At 37.6% G+C, this 17363-nt stretch overlaps 1 protein-coding gene across 1 annotated transcript in view; it reads left to right on the forward strand.

The window, feature by feature from the left end:
* The window catches only part of Dcc (DCC netrin 1 receptor), a 992977-nt gene that overhangs the window by 627535 nt on the left and 348079 nt on the right, over positions 1 to 17363 (forward strand). The window lies entirely within an intron of this gene.

Genomic DNA, 17363 nt, shown 5'->3' on the forward strand with positions numbered 1-17363 from the left:
AGCCTAAGGGAACTTCAACTGGAAGAATAGTAAATATATGTTTTGCCCTCCTAGATCAGGAACGCTAAAAGAACACTAATGATTATAAAGCTTTAAACTAAGTATATGATTTCTTTGCATGTAAAATAGTATTCTAGAAGAATTTTCTGCTTTGTCTTTGTAATAATTACATAGAACAATGAATCACAAGTCCTGAGAGTTTAAAAACATGATGTAGGAGTATAGGGCACTGGAGGGCTTGAGCAGCCCTTACTAAGCGAAACTGAGGCACTCATGATGAGGACGGGATATCTGGGCCGAAATGAATTTTGAAATAGGGATTATGGTTTTGCCAGGATGTCAAGGAATAATAAATAAAACAAAATAAAACATCAGAAAACGGAAACAATTGCCAGACTAATGGGAGGGAGAGTACATAAATGAAAAACAGAACAGGGAAGATATACAGTAAGAATTCTCAATTTACATTTGGGATAAATCAAGTGGGAAATGGAGAGATGGAAGAGATATGGGATGTGGAAAACAGATGGGAGAGGAAGCTGATTAAGAAGCTCTGCACACTTAGATGAACATGTAACATTGTAGCTCTCTTGTACAAGCTTTTCAAGTTCAGAAAATTAAAATAAAAGGGACATAGAAGACCATAGAAGAAAGAATAAACACAAAGCATAGGGACATAGAGTAGAAGCAAATGTGCTTGTTCACTCTTTAATGCTTTGGTGGAGAGAGACAAGGGACTGGATCACAAAGTATCTTTTGGAATACAAACTGAAAATAGGAATGTTTTCTAGGTTATATGGGATATTGATGACTTCCATGTAAAAGATAGATCTGTTTCTATCTGTGTTATTAAAAGGTAATTCTGCAAGCAGTAAGGATGATAAATGAGTTGGTAGTGCAGCAAGAGGGACTGGAAAAAACAAAACTAGGTGCGTAGGAGTATCATCAATATGCCTGATAAAAGAATAAGACTGCCTATTGTTAGGAGTGTAGAAGGAGCAAGCAAATATATTAGGAAATATTATCAAAAGAAAATATGTTCTCAAAAGCCAGTATATTACTTTAAAAACTGTAAGTTGCTATGAATATGCCTATTTTGTTAGATTAGTAAGTTATGTTGATTCCTAGCTTTAGGTTTAACTGAATAAACTCTAGAAGCAAGAAGGTAAAAAAGCAGGAAGACTGGGAAGGATAACTTACATCCATTTTAATCTTGGCCAAAACAGCTCAGTTGGCTGGACAGGAGAACATGGACCGAAGTTATTTGAGGAGCATCTATTGATTAACTGTTCATTTCCAGCTCCTTAGTGAAAAATCTGACAATGGCAGACTTAGAGTGACCATGAGATAGCATGGTTTGGCTGGTTAATTGAGAAGGCCAGCTTATAAATGATGATGTAGTAAAAGGAGAAAGAAAAGAAGAAGATAGTTGAGATTTTAAATCAACACCTGAAAACTTGGTCATTGAAATAAGATTCGTGGGCTAAAAATTCAGTTTTACTGTACGTGTCAGACAGATCGCAGCAGAAAGAAAGACTGATGGAAGGTAGCTTGTAGCTTCTCTAAAGAGGATAGTTATGATCTGAAAATACATAAATGAGTAGCATTTCAGACCATAAGCTCCCGGATGGAAAGATGAAGTCAAAGAATGAAATAGGACAGTGAATGGTTAGCAGTTTGCATTTGAATTGAAGATCTTTTGAGGCTGTCTGGGAATACTGTATGTTCTTGGCCTCACAGATGGTAATGAGAAGCTTGAAGGAGAGTGTGACAGAGCTGTAATATGCATCTTTAGTTCCTTGATAGGATGTAAGTGAATCATTCTTCTAGTGATGAGATGATCCTCCTTGCCGGACATATTTCACCCAGCATTGAGAGGAGGGAACTCATTGTACTGCCATCTTGGAATAACAAGTTAAAGGATTCTGCATTAACATAACTGTAAGAGCTGACAGTGCCAGGACTGGAACTTATTGGTTTGATTAGCCCTTAACTATCAGAAGGAAGGAATTATCACATCTGTTTCTTCTCCCTCTCTTCTTTGTGCCTCCTTTCTGTCTACAGCAGGCACAGATAAGAACTGAGAAATAAATTAGAAGTGGAAAGGCCTAACTTGGCTTTCTGCCACCTAGAAATAAAATCCATTTAATTTACCCTGACTATCCTTGTTCTAGTGTTAAATATAGACTAAATAGTTTAATATGGATTTAGGTAATGAGTTCACAAATTGATTTTTCTGAGTGTGGCTGCTTTAGGAAATAAACATCTGCTTACTGTGGCTTGAATGACATACCTCCATGTGAATTCATCTTGATAGGATGAATGCAGTTTCTTAAAGATGATTCACAAGCTATCTATGACCATTTTATCATCTCAACATTTATAACATTCCAGGAATACAAAGTAAAACAAAACAATTATCTAGGAACTCTGTTTGTGTCCTAGGAAAAGGTGACTGGGTTGGGTATTGATTCCAATGCCACAGTTAAACAAACAAACAAAATATCTTTACTCTTTCTGCCAAAGCCCACTTCTCCTTTTTCCTTACTTAAAAGGGTCATAGACAGCTTGTTTCCATAGTAATTGTGGGACCTGAGCTGTATGCAGCTAATTTCTAAAATACAATTTCCTTAGAGGTAGGAAGAGAAATCCATAGGTGCCTCTCTAAACCAGGGTACTCCTGTCCTCTCTCCAGTAGCAAAATTGGACATAATTGTAATTGTTGGTTAGAGGACAATGACAGTATCAGCCAATCATTCTAGGAATGGCTACTAAGATTTATCATTATAATGTCCTTTACTCCAATTTAAATTCCACAGTGACTTCACATTACTATTCTTTCTCTTAAAACATGGAAATCGGGGGAGGGGGTTGGGAAGGCTAAGATAGGGTTTTACCTTGCTGAAATGTGTACTTTTTTATAGTCTGTCAATTTCTCTAAGGCACCACAGGCAGAGGAAGCTAGCATCAAGAATGGTAATTTACAACCTCTGTGTGCTTAATCTAAAATCTGTCCTTGTCAAAGGAGAACACTTTGGTCCCCATGCAGCAGCAATAGGAATTTTATTTCAGCCTGTCTCAATGGAGTTTTCCAATTGTATTCTCTAAACTACCTCTATAATTATCAATTTATGCAATGCACAGTTCTTAAGTGTCTTTCACATCATTCTACTTTTAAAATTAAACAAAAATCACCACTAAATATAGTATCTTCATCCATATGAAAATCTTTAAAAATCATAACAACAAAGTTATTATGGGTTCTGACTAAGTTTGGCTTTATTGTGAATTATTTAACCCAGTGAGTAGAAGTTAACTCTTCAAAGACACAGGGCAAATTTGGATTAGGCAAAGAGGAATGAAAAGAAAATATATATATAATGTTTATAACTGTTTTTGATTAGTAGCAAATCAACAAGCATCACACCAAATAAAAACAATATTAATGATTTGGTATGCATTTCAAATCAGTAATCGTGTATACCTTGATTTAATTTTTTTACCAGCCCTTATTTTGAGAAAACTATAAAGATTTCCCTTTTTCAAAAATTCCATGCAATATGTATTTATCTGTTTATTTTACTTCTCCAAACACACAGCCTAACTTGATTTTCCATGGCTTCCTGGCATGGAATTACTGAACTAGTAGCATCCAGTTACTTTCTTGTAATGAATTAACTTTCTGCTCCTTTATTCTTATTATTCTATTTGTACCTGTTTTTAAAAATACACCTTTAAATTCTGTATCCCTTTGTTGATATATATAAACAGATAGACAGACAGACAGAAGATAGATAGATATCAATACAGATAACCCTGATCCATTCTTTACTTCATATCATATCCTGCCACAGAGAAAATCTAAGGTGCCCTTTCTCCTAGGAGGGGAAAGAATGGTAGTAAATATCAATTCTGAGAACACATGGAAAATCTTTGTGTTCACATGTGCTTAGATATCTGATGAAGGCTTTGAGCCAGTGATGTCAAGAGTTCAAATTCTTCCACAACAGTGAAATCCCTCTCCTGTATTGTCAGACATTCAAAACTTAGAAGAGAGATAAATAGATAGCTCTAGTGGAGGGAACAGAAGTCTTTATCCTCAGTTTTGTTCTGTAGCAGAGGCGTCTGAGTATCATAAGTGAAGCTGGATATAGTGTATTTTCGATACATCGACTTAGGCTCAACAACAACATTTCTTTTTTTTTTTTCTTTTTTTGCTTATGTGGTGCTGGGGAATCGAACCCAGGGCCTCATGCATGCAAGGCAAGTGCTCTACCACTGAGCCACCCTCCCAGCACCAACAACAACATTTCTTACAATGCCCTTGCCTTCATTCTGCCTTCAGTAGAAGATGTGGATGATATTTGGCACCCCAAGGACTACTTCCTAGGACACCAGGTGCTGCTAAGCTGCTAACTCACCTGTTGTCCTGGGATAGCACTATTGCTAACTAACCCTCTGGTGCCTTGCCAGGTATGCTTCATCCTCTCCAACTCCTACTCTTAGGGGGGTGCTTCCATGGTGAATGAAAGGATGTGGCTCAACATGGTTTCCAGGTTGTCCACAGATTTCTCTCTAAGCTTTGCAGATTTAAGCTTGCCCTTTCTTTCTTGATGCCTTCCCTATCTTCCCTCTGCATCTTTCTGCTCGATGAGTGAGCTCAGGCTCAGGAACGTGGTACAGAAACAACAGCCTCGTATAAACTGGGTAACTAGCTCCCTAAACCATGGAACATCAGATCCTATTGTAGCTCCTTCTTCTCATTATGCCGATGCTGTGAACAAACTCCGAATGGTACAGTAGACAAATGGTAATGGGAGACAAAGTCACTGAGAAAGCACAGAATTCCATAAAAGACTATGAGGGTTATGACTATAGGCTCCAGAAGGCTGTCGATGGCCTACTTAATTCAAGAAGGTTTAATACAGGGACAGTGAAATATATATGCACAGGATTATGGAAACCACAGAGAATGAGCTACCGAGGAACTATCCACAATGGAGCTGTTACCGTCCGTTGGCTCAAAGTGGAGACTCAGGAAAGTAATGGCAGAATTGGATGCACACAGCCTTTCAGAAAGAGACACTTGATAAGAGTTAGTTGCACTGAAAGAAGGAAGCCAGCTTCTTGGGAACTTGACCGGGGACAGGCAAGCATCAGTGCTCCCGGTCCATTTCTCATTCCTTATTTGGATTCAGATCAATCTTTACAACAGATGCACTCAACGAAAGCCAAAGTTCCAACAGAGCTTTTGGGATATTTAGTATGTACTGACAGGTCAGCCTCTAGGGTAGAGAAGGTTACAAAAATCCAGTCTGTGTTTTTGTTTTTTTTTTTATTTGGGATATGAAAAAGAATGTGAGCCAGAAATCACAAATGCCCAGGGTAAATAATTGTGTGTAGACGGAAGACTGCTCCTATAACCATAGGTGTCCACACTCTACACTTTCCAGTACAGTATGTTATATTACAAGGAGGACTTAACAGTGGAGATGGTGACAAACAGTTGATCAGAAACAAAGAGGATGAAAAAATGTTCCAGATACATTCTCAAAGCTCCTTTAACAGATGAGACAGTATAAAGGAATATCAAGGTGATGTGATGGGAGAAAGACTGGCATTCCATTCTGTCTTTCAAGATAGAACAAGGGCCACAAGCCAAAGAATATGGTCAGATAAAGCTTGAAAAGCTGGAAAAGGAAGAGATGCCTATCTTCAGAGCCAGAAGAAATAAACCCTGGTCTGCCAATGCCTTCATTTTAAAATAGTGAGAGCCGTGGCCAGAAATTCAGCCCACAGAACCAGAAAATAGCAAATCTGAGCTATTTTAAGATATGAAGTGTATAGTCATTTGTAGCATTCTAACAGCAATTGAAAACAAGTACACTTGATTCAAGTTCCTTCAATTAATATTGCCTCTCTACTCTTGGAGTGCTCTTATAAACATTGCATTTCATTGAGCAAGTCATATTTTCCTATAAGGAGAAGAGATTCTGCCCTGCTAGTTCACAAGAAGACTTACATAACCATGAAAAGGAGGGATTCTGTTGTAGTTTTTTTTAATTTTCCCTGAATAGGAAGAAATTTCCTATCAGCTAGTTTAAAAGGCATCCCATTATCCACGTACTCCGAGAACCCAGTGACCAGAACAGAACAAAGGCTCCACAGAAAACGCCCGAGAGTCAGAAGGGCACAAGGAATTGCCTGCATGCCCAGAAGACTAATATATATCGTGTACCTAATAGTGTTTCCTGGAATAAATAAGTAAAAGCCAGAGGTAGAGTGCTTGCCTTGCAAGCCCACGGCAGTGAGTTCAAACTCACATACTGAAAAAAAAGAAAAAAATATGAAAGCTGAGTTTTATCATAAAGATCTAAAGCAAGGATTTAACATTGATGAGACCACATAAGAGGAGGAAAACCAATGCAAACCACAACTAGGCTAAGATTGTATTGTCTTTCAGCAAAATAACTAAAGGTCTTCATCCTTGGTTATGACTAAGGATGTTCTTGAGCCCTTGGACTGAAGTTTTGCATCCTTCCACTGGAGCCAATCTCTACTTGTAATTTGTATTGGTGGCTAATGGGAGATCAGAGTCTCATAGACTTTTCTACCCAGAGTTTGTTTTGAATCATGAGCCTCACATCTCAGCCTCCTGAGTAGCTAGGATTATTGGCATGAGCCACAGTTGCTTAGCTATAAATTATATTTTATAAATCCTTTTGTACAAAGAATATACACTGTAATTCAGTTTCAATTATATTGCTTTCATCTTTATTATTAAAAACAGAAACATCTTTGTGGTTCCCTAAAAGTACCCCAGCTCTTGTCTTGGTGTCTCTTGCAGATAATCTCTAAATCAGCCCCTAAGATGTAGGCACATTAAGTTTTGATTTTATCTAATTTACCTAACTTTCTAAATGCTTTACAGGCATTCAATACAGAAGACAGTGGATTAATTATTTTGTTAAATCAATTTTTACATTATATAATACATCATTTTGAGTTTCAAATCACTTTTACAACATAAATGTACACTGCAAGGTTATGCCTATTAATTTTTTTAAGAAATGAAGGATTCCTTTTCATTAACTCATGATTAGTTCAAAACAAATAGAAGATTTCATATCAATCTCAAGCTCAAACTTCATTTTAATTTCTTACCACACTTTCTTCTTGTCGTCCACTGTTATCTTCCAGGTCCATGTTCTGACATAAATACCCTTGTTCACTAACAGTATTAAAAATATTGGGAAATCTTTTCCTAATGGAAATATTGCCTGTGGTTTTACTTAGAATATTATAATCTCTTTTTTATAATAAGGGAATATGAGAAAATATTTTTAACAGAAAGTATGTCTTTCCAGATATACTTCAGAGGCAGATTTGTCTACATATTTTCAGTAGACAGTGGAAATATTAATAATGTTTCATGAGGCAGATGCATTCTGTTACTTTCTTTTTGCTGTTTTTATGTTGGTCCTGGGGCAATGATACAGGGCATGGGCTCTGTCCCTGAGCTTGTTATTTTTTTCTTCTTCTTTTTCCTCAAGTCTAGGGATCTACCATTTGAGCCACACCCTACTTCTGGCTTTTTATATTTTTGGCTTTTGTTGGTTAATTGGAAATAAGAATCTCTAGGACTTTTCTACCTGGACTGGCTTTGAACAGCCAATCCTCAGACCTCAGACCCCTGAGTAGCTAGGATTAGAGGTCTTAGCCACCAGTGCCCTTGGCTCTCCATTACCAATAGTTAAATATCCTTTCTGTCTACCAGGGATCATTTCATACTGTGAGCTATGCAGGTATATGTAAAGGATTAGCATTTTGAAGATTAGTATTCCAAAGAAGATTGTGTTTTCTGATGTTATTTGGTGTAACTTATTGCTGTCTTATTACACATATTGTCCTTGTAAATAAGACATATATGCAAATATATATATTTATGTTGCATAATGTTGTTGGTAAATGATCAGGAGAGCACTGATGGAGAGCTTTCTCTCCTTAGTACAATTGAGCCTGTGAAGTATTTTGAACTCTGACCTCAGCAAAGAAAGCTTTACCTTCTGGATTGAGATTCTGCTGTTCTATAATTTGGGCATCTATTTAATTTATCATTTCATCCATAGCCAACTTAGTACAGCTGCTAGGAAACATGTAAATACATCACGATGGCCAGCACAGGCTGATTGGCATTCATGCTTGAGTGTCTTTTTTATTTTCTCCTTGGCTGCTGGTAGTAGCCTGAACAGCACAGAAACTAAAGAGCTTCATCTATTAGGCATGACAGATTTGTATTCAGCGGTAAACGCCTGACCTTGTTCAACTCTCTCATCCATTCCCATCATCCTCTCACCAGATGAAAGGGGCTGCTTCCCTCCTGCTTCCTGGTCGTTTCCTTGGCAACGATCACTGAGTCAGTCTGAGGATATAACCAAGAGAATATGTGGGTAGTGGGATGTGGGGTGGGTGAGGGGGAAGTTAGAAACATTCATCATTCACAGAATTGTAAATAAAGATGCTTAAAAATGAAATTTGAAAATAATACCACTCAACCACATTATGGTTTCTTTACACATTCTACTTTGTAGTTGTTATTTGCTAATTTTTCTGTGTGTATCTGAGCTGGAGACGATAGTGTGTGTAAGCTCATGGTAAGCATTTCAGTTAGATGTGAAGGCAAGTTCTGAAATAAAATTTGTATTGCTCTAGATGTTGAATTCGTACATAGAGGTTGATATTTACAGATAATGTCTCAACAGGAAGAAGAACTTTGTAATCGAATTTGTACTATATTCTTCTGATTTTTTTCTCTCCTGAAAGTAATGTGCCCTTTTAAGTAATTATACCTGGAAAATCATAAGCTGCTAAGTTGGATCTTTCATGAAGATTTTGTTGCTTTTAGCACAACTTCTCCTATCTGAAAGATTCATCAGCATTCTTGTTTTGTATTATATTTTGACAACACTCACAAGGTTGTCAAAAAGTCTAAGAATCCCCATGGAATTTTTAAATTTACAGTGAAATTTATAGCATCAACTGAAAGTAAGCTCATAAATTGTTCAGTGAAACATCATTGGAATTTTATAGAATAATTTCAGATTATGTGTTAGCATGAATGCAAGTAGCTATACAAATCCAGTATAGAGATTTCTGACAGAGAAGCCAGAGGATATTTAGATAAAATATGTTTTACCCCAGGTATCTTTAGTGATTAAACCCTTAGTTTTGTCATAGTTTTGTCATAGTTTTAAATAGAAATTAAACAATTTCTAAATTGTATATATTTCCCTATTCTAATATATACTGAGACTTCTTAATATTGGATGATCATAAGTAAAACTAACAAATATTAGTTATAATTATATCATAATAACCATAATATAGTCCTACTATACAATTCTGTATTAAATGTCAACATCCCTTTGTGTGATGATACTCAGTTATGAGTATACAGTTGACTTGTATTAGAAGAACAACAATTACAGTTGACAACAGAATTCAGCAAACCTTATTTGCCTGTCAATGAAAACAGAAGTCAGATACTTTTACTCACTTGTAATGTTAGAATTCCTTACAGCAAGTCTTTTACTAAGAGCTAAATATATATTTATTTCAGCTATTATGCTTGATGCTCATTTCAAGAGATCTGTTTGGCCACAAATAGTCTGAGAGGTTGAGCCTCCCTAAGTATCATATCAAAGGTTAGAGAAGCCTGAGTTTATAAGTCTTCAGCAAGTCATGCAGCTCAGCATTCTGTTTGTCTGCCCATGAGAATCCTGTCTTTCACTGTGGAAACTGCTGGCTTTGCTGAAAAAGTTCTCAGGGAAATGCTTTCAAATAGTAATTTTGAATTTTTTTCTAAGAAAATGATAGAAGACTATGTTGATTTCTGATTATATATTGCCACACATACCATGGGTTAGACCCACAGAAGCATTTTAACTGACATGGAGGTAGGAGTCTGCAGTCACTCAGAATGGTATCTCTGATTCTTGGCTCATTCCCTTTCCTCAGATTACTTGAAACACATTCACCTCCTGACACTCTGAGCTTCTTGGTTCTCTTTGAAGGACCCTGTGATTGCACAGTTGCTCACCCCCAGATAATCTGGGATGATCACCTTCTCTCCAAACCCTTCATTTAGTCACATGTCAACGTATTTGCAGCTTCTGAGGAATAGGAGGTGATTATTTTTCATTCCTTTCAGGTTGATGAGTTGGCAACATTATTCATTGTTCTATAAAGCAAAAATGTTCTCAATGGTACGCTGACTAGTCATTCAGTAAATATCTCTCAAATCAATAAGAATTAATAAATACACAGAAACACAAAGAACATTAGAAGAATGTACAAGAATGTGTGACTATCAGAACAAGTGTAGCTTTCCTTGAGAACATCAGAACAGACGTGACAGTTGCGCAATCTGATCTTCAGATGCATAGAGTATGGGCTGCAAATGCAGAGTTTTCAGTCTGCAATTGACTACTTTGTCGTGTTATCTCTGATTTTTGTTTGTTTTCAGTGGGAAACTCAAAATTGTGTAGAGAAGTTAGAAGTGAAAAAATACTGGTGCATTGATAGCCAATGAGATATAATGCAGGGTTGTACTTACATTGGGGTTTATGTCCATATGATCAACTCCAGATGCTCTCTCACTTTTTATTCTACTACATGCCAATAGGAAAGAGAAGAGAGGGAAAGAGAAAGAGAAGGGAGGGAGAGAGAGAGGCAGAATAGAAGGAAAGGAGGGATTTAGCAGAGAACTCAAGCAATTGTTTAAGAATCAACTTGCAGTTTATGATATGATAATTATTATTATGCTTCTTGCCTATGATAGCATTACCATAATTACTAGTCTAAAAATATCATAAGCAGTTTACAATGAAGTAAAATGTATTAATACTTGGAGTGTCTTACACAGACTATTTTATCAAAAGGTTTATAGTGCCAATTAATGTGGCTAAAATGCATGCCAAAAGGAAAAAAGAGGAGCAGGGATGGAAGGAAAGCTGAAGCATAATGTAAGGGTGTGTTGGTTTTGGTTTTTTGTTTTACATAGCATTTGCAGATAAGCATTTGGGCTTATCGGCTAAAAAGGTTGAAGGAATGAAAACCTAATGTGACAGACACAAAAAGTGTTAAATTGTATATGCATTAATAAATCACTGAAGGGGCTTAATTCTATATTCTATCACATGAGAGTCTACAGTAGACAGTCTGACTTAAATGAATATTCCTCCTGTTTGCCATTTTATTTCTCTTGAAGGGAAACTGAGTCAGTTATGACTGACATGTGAAGACAGGTGATCACTTCCTGTTGTCCTTTTATGTCCTGTCCACACTGGAGTACTCATTCTACACTACATGTTAAGATGATATGCAGGGAGGAGGAGGAGGAGGAGGAGGAGGAGGAGGAGGAGGAGGAGGAGGAGGAGGAGGAGGAGGAGGAGGAGGAGGAGGAGGAGAAGGAGGAGGAGGAGGAGGAGGAGGAGGGGGGAGGGGGGGGAGGAGGAGGAGGGGGGGGGGGAGGAGGAGGAGGAGGGGGGGGAGGAGGAGGAGGAGGAGGAGGAGGAGGAGGAGGAGGAGGAGGAGGAGGAGGAAAGGAGTAAGTAGGAGGAGGAGGGAGAGAGGGAGAGGTGGAGAGAAGAAAAGAGAGAGGGAAGGGGCAAAAGGAGAAAGACCAAGCTGCTGTGTGGATAACCATAGTTTTCCCAGGTTGTATGATTCTTGGCACTGCTTTGTTTCATGATGAGCTGTTAACATTGAAATCTCTTATGTAGAAAAATGATCTAATCCTAATATTTAGCTTAGAAAAGGCTGCATTCAAAAGGCTAGGAGAATGAAGATAGTAATGTGCCCTCCTTTTATCACTCACATCAGAAACATTGTCTGCAGGGATATATTTTTGGGGTTCACTTTTGACCGGATGTGATTCAGCACTGTCTATACATTGATGGTAGAGGAAATGCATCCATGAATCCCAAATCCTTTCCCCTTAAGGCAGTTCTACACAATTTGTCCTGGTTCAGGTGGTTGCCTTTCAACCTCCTGGTAATTGGGCTTTTTAGGTAAAAATATAACAGGAACAAACTGACAATCCTGAAATAATTCTCCAGGAGGGTTGTGTTTGATTTCTCATTGGGCTCCTTAGCTAAAAAACAGCAGAATACTTGAGTTTTCCCGGTAGGTTTGTTGTCCTTTGTTCCACAGCTATCCTCCCAAGATAGGGTCATGTATGGAATCTTGACTCTGAGACACTGTTTGTCTTTACCTGTGATGCCATCGAGGTCTTGGTGATATCCTAAGGGGAGAAAATGACAGACATTACCTCTGGGCTGTATATATATATATATATATATATATATATATATATATATATGAACATTGACATTGATTCCTCCCCTCTTGGCATGTAAAGTCCCAAGTGCTCCACTGACCCGTCTCTTGAGCCTATAATTACTCCAGGAGCAGGGAATGAAAAGGGCATCTCTCTTCTGTTTCCAGGGACTGACTGATTCAGGGCTAGAAGCAGACCCTGTATTAAGGCAAGTCCCCTGGGAGAGCTTAAAGACTCCCAAGCCTTGGACTTCCGCATTTTTTGTGTCAATAGAGGCCAGGCTTATTACCAATATGGAACTGTCAGATGATGCTGAAGTGGCTTTGTCATAATGATGATCCTAATGTTCACATTAGAAACCCAGACACAGAAAATATAATTGGTATAATTAGCTAGTTTCCTCTCTCTTTCAGAGTACCACTAGTTAAAAATACCTACTTCATTTTTTTTAAGGAAAGGGTAACATATTAGTGATGTTTTTGAGAGTGTGCTGGTTGTTCACACGCTATTTTAAGGACATATTCATTTTTTTATTAGCTTACATAGTTACACAGTAGGTGATTTCTTTGTTACCCTCTCTAGTCATGTTTACAAGGTATTCCAATCACTTCATATTCCTGCTTCATTTTTAAAAGCATTTTCAAATGAAACAAGTCATTATTGCATGTTTTGTTTTTATTCCTGATGAGGACTAGATTTTGTAATTTTTAAAATCCATTTCCATTTCCACACTCTGCAAGGTGCCTTATGCATTATATTAAGTGGCCTCGGTCTAATTTTTAAAAGTCTAATTTTTTAAAATATGCATTTCTAACTAACTAATAACAAAGCTGTAGTCTTGTGCATGAGCCTCGCTCCCTCAATTGGGTAGACTGCTAAGCTGATTTTTAAAGTTAATTATGGTGCAGAGAAATCTAAAGGTCAGACCTTGTCTGTTTTCCTGGCTTGTTCAATACTATGAGCATATGGGCCCCAGATAAATCCCTTAACTGCTGACCCAACTAATAACTTCCCTGTATACCTTAACCTATTTCTGTTCCAGGGTTTTGTGGTTTTTTTTTTACTCTTTAGTGTGCTTTAGGGTCGTTAATATGGATTATTACAAAGCACATCATCTACAACCTCCCATGGAGACCCCCTTCAGAATTTCAAAGTATGAAGTATGAGCCCATCCTGTCTGCAGTGTGGGCCCCAAGTTTATTTATGTATTTCACAAATTGCCTGGATTCTTTCATTTTATATTTACTGCTCAAGGGAAGAATTAAATTTTTGAGAGAATTTAGATATAAACATGAATGCTTAGGGTTAGTTATTTTGGGAAGGCTAGTTCTCAGTTTTGCATATCTTTATTTATTCATTCCTTTGCTCCATGCATTTGTTTATGTATTCGTTCTATGTTTTTTGTTTATTGAGCAGTACTATGGGGGCACATTTTCTTGCTAAATTTCATGAGATACAAAATTGCAAGAAACATAGCCTACAGTAACTACATGCGCCTAATCTGAACTAAAATCTGAGGCTCAACTTTTGTCTATGAGTGATGGGACCAGAGTAGATGCCTTATGTAATTGAAGATGACAAAAGTCTGAGGAGGGGGGCTGGGAATGTGCTTTGTGGTCGAGTGCTTGCCTAGCATGCATGAAGCCCTAGGTTCAATTGCTCAGTACCACATGAATAGAAAAGGCCAGAAATGGAGCTGTGGTTCAAGTGGTAGAATGATAGTCTTGAGTAAAAACAGCTCAGGGATAGAGCCCAGGCCCTGAGTTCAAGCCCTCAAACTGCAACAACAACAACAAAAACAAAAAAAAAAGTCTGTGGAGGTTTGCATGGGTACAGGTAATATAGGGTTAGAATCCAGGATGTTATTAGAAACCACATAATTTGTGTTTCTTTAGGTTACACATCTCTTTGTAAAAAGTAACTCTAAACGTTCACATGTAATTAAATTACTCTGAGAAGATTCTACGAAAATGTGTAGCAATTATTTGTAATAAAACAGCATAATGGATGAATAAAACATAACTGATAAAACTGACATAATTCACGATGAATCAGCTTTCCACAGATCACTTCTATTGTGATTCAAAATGCATGATCCTTTGAGGATTATTTCTTTTCTACTTTAAAGTTATAGGTTCTCATATTGCCAGAACACAATTATATTAACTTAAAAAATGGTGTAGTGGTAGAAATCTGTAATCCTAGCACTCAGAATGCTGAGACAAAAGAGTGTCAGGTTCAGGGTCAGTTTGAATAGCTTCAATAATTCATACCAAACTGTTTCTAAGCAAACAAGAACAAACAAGGGCTGGAGGGAGGGGGGAAGGAAGGAAGGAAGGAAGGAAGGAAGGAAGGAAGGTAGGAAGGAAGGTAGGAAGGAAGGAAGGTTGGCTTTAGTGCATAAAATAGTTCATTTCCTCTGCTATACTTTTCAACTTGTGTAAGATCAAGCATATCATTGTGTTGCTTCATTTGTCATTGTTTAACTGGAGCAATATATGTAGGCATAGAGGAACAATCTAGAAATGGGACTAGGGTTCACTGAGGCAAGAGAAGAACTTATCTGACTTACAGAATCAAAGGATGGTTAAGGCACTCACATGAAAATGGCACTTTAGGCAGTCTTTTTTTGTGTGTAGTTTCTATAGGTCAGAGCTGGAGACGGTGGGCAGGAGAAAGGGGCAGTTCTGAACATGGTGGCATGAACTGCCCTGGACAGCTTTCAGAGGCCTTGCTCCAGGTTGAAAGCAGAGCATGCTGGGTAACTCTACTATGCACACAATTTACCAGACAAGTTCTATGACTTCTTTCTTTTCTCCCCTTTTTTTTGGAAGGGCAGTGATTTTATAAATTAAAATTAATGAGAGATCTTTGAATACAATTTCAAAGGCTTAAAAGGAATGACCAATGTTGCTGATTTTCCTCTTGCTGTAGGCTCCAATGTGGTCAGTGTGGAACTGATCTGGATTCTGTATATCATAGAATTTAACTTTGGGTTGAGGACTTTTTAATTTGGGTTGTGCCATGATACAGAGCATGTTTTTCTTTATATCTGCCTTCTTGATTTTTTCTGATAATAGTTTGAGAGATTATATGTCTACTCTTCAATATTGAATTTGTGCTTGATGAAGAACTATCTTTGGAAGTCAAATGGAAAATGTAGATTATTTAACAAGTGAGTACTTGGCAGAGTTCTTAGTCCAGAACCTTCTCTTCTGTCTTCCAGTCCAAGGCTCTTTCTACAGCATTTGAAGCCTTAAGTGCTCCTAAGTGCTAACAGTAAGAATTAGCTTATCCATCATTTATAACTACTTTTATCTATGCAATCTCCAAGGAAGTTCTATGGAAATTCAACTTAACCTTCTAACACAAAAATGAAATGTGCCACAGGAGAGGAGACAAAGAAAGGATGTACTAATTCTCCTCTCAGATTATGTAAATACATTCAAGTTTTCATGCATACATTTAAATGGGTTAGCAATCATAATTTGAAATACTACTAGAAAATGGCACCATTTAGAGATTTGTAATTAAATGTGTTTGTGTATTAATTGGCATGTTTAGAATTTCAGATCTCGGATAAATAAGGTGAGAAGATTCTGTGAGTAGCATGCCATATGTATGAGGGACATATGTCTTTCTGAGGCTGGGCCTTACCACAGAATTGCCTTATGAAGCAGTGTGGATTTAATTAAGAAACCTGAAATATGCCTTGAGATACTTGGTTCAGGCTCTAGGAACAGCAAGACACCCTCAGCAGGAACTGGAAATATGCATGTTCTCATGTTATTCCAGGAGCCCTCCAATTCATGAGCGTTTGCTTTCTGAGATTCTATGTCTCTTAACACATTATACCCAGTGTATCCAGCTCAGGACCCACAAATTGTCTTGTCTTGTAAGCCTGCACTAGCAAAGGGTGTGTGTATTTCCTTATGTTTGGTTCAATGGATTTCAAACTAAACAAGTAGGATCCAATTTTAGTTTTAAATCTATGTAGTTTCACTAAATGAATTGTTTGCGAGAAGAGTTGTGATTATATTCAAACCATAGCTAAAGTACATTGCATAACATGATAAATTTGGTGATATCACTCATCCAATCTGGTCTCCTCACACCGGCATATTCCATTTTTATGACATTTTCCCAGCCTGGAGAAGAGAATGCTTTTTTTTTTTTTTTGCAGGTAATAGATTATTTTCTTATCAGCTTCTGACAATTTGTAGTCTCACACCCTTGCTCTCTGCCTGTCCGAAAGAATCATTTTAGTGTAACCAACTTTGTATATTTGGTAGGACTGCCAGGGACATTTTGTCTGCTCACCTTCTGCATCTTCTGCACTCTTTCACACCCCCTGTGACCTGAGATGAGGTAGTCATCTAAGAAACAAGGGTGGTCAGGATGTTTGAAACCCTAGCCTGGCTTTGCTTGATGTCTGTCATTTTTTTATATTGTTTCACGGTGGTGGTTTCATTGGTATATGAGAGCCCTGAGATATCACTTAGAGGAAGCTAATAAAAATCTGTGACAGATCAGATTGTTTTCTGTTTCTTTCTATTGAACTTTTTGGCAATTAGGCTTGATGGGTTAAGACTCAAGAGAGTATTTTATTTCCCACTGCTGGCTTAAACTAGATTCTGAGCTAAAGACTGGTAGATTCTTAGCACATCTTGCCTTGTGTATACATTGAGTGGAATGTCCTGCTTTCTGCCCTGGTTTGGTTGCTATTGGCTCTTGGGATCCTTTTACTTATGTACCTAGTACAGATGGGTTATCTATATAGTATTTCATCGCAAGCTGAAACTCTGGTCACATTATACTCTCCAAGTCTGCAATATACTCTTACTTGCCTTGAAAATCTGTTCAAGTTGGGTTCCAGTGGCTTGTGCCTATAATCCTGGCTATTCAGGAAACTGACATCTAAGGATCATGATTCAAAGCCAGCCCACACAGGAAAGTGTGTAAAACTCTTATCTCCCATTAAGCACTCCCCCAAAGAAAAAAGCCACAAGTGGAGTTATGGTTC

This window comes from Dipodomys spectabilis, unplaced genomic scaffold (assembly GCF_019054845.1).
Source record: "Dipodomys spectabilis isolate Male_0828 unplaced genomic scaffold, ASM1905484v1 ptg000024l, whole genome shotgun sequence".
In the NCBI taxonomy this organism is placed as follows: domain Eukaryota; kingdom Metazoa; phylum Chordata; class Mammalia; order Rodentia; family Heteromyidae; genus Dipodomys; species Dipodomys spectabilis.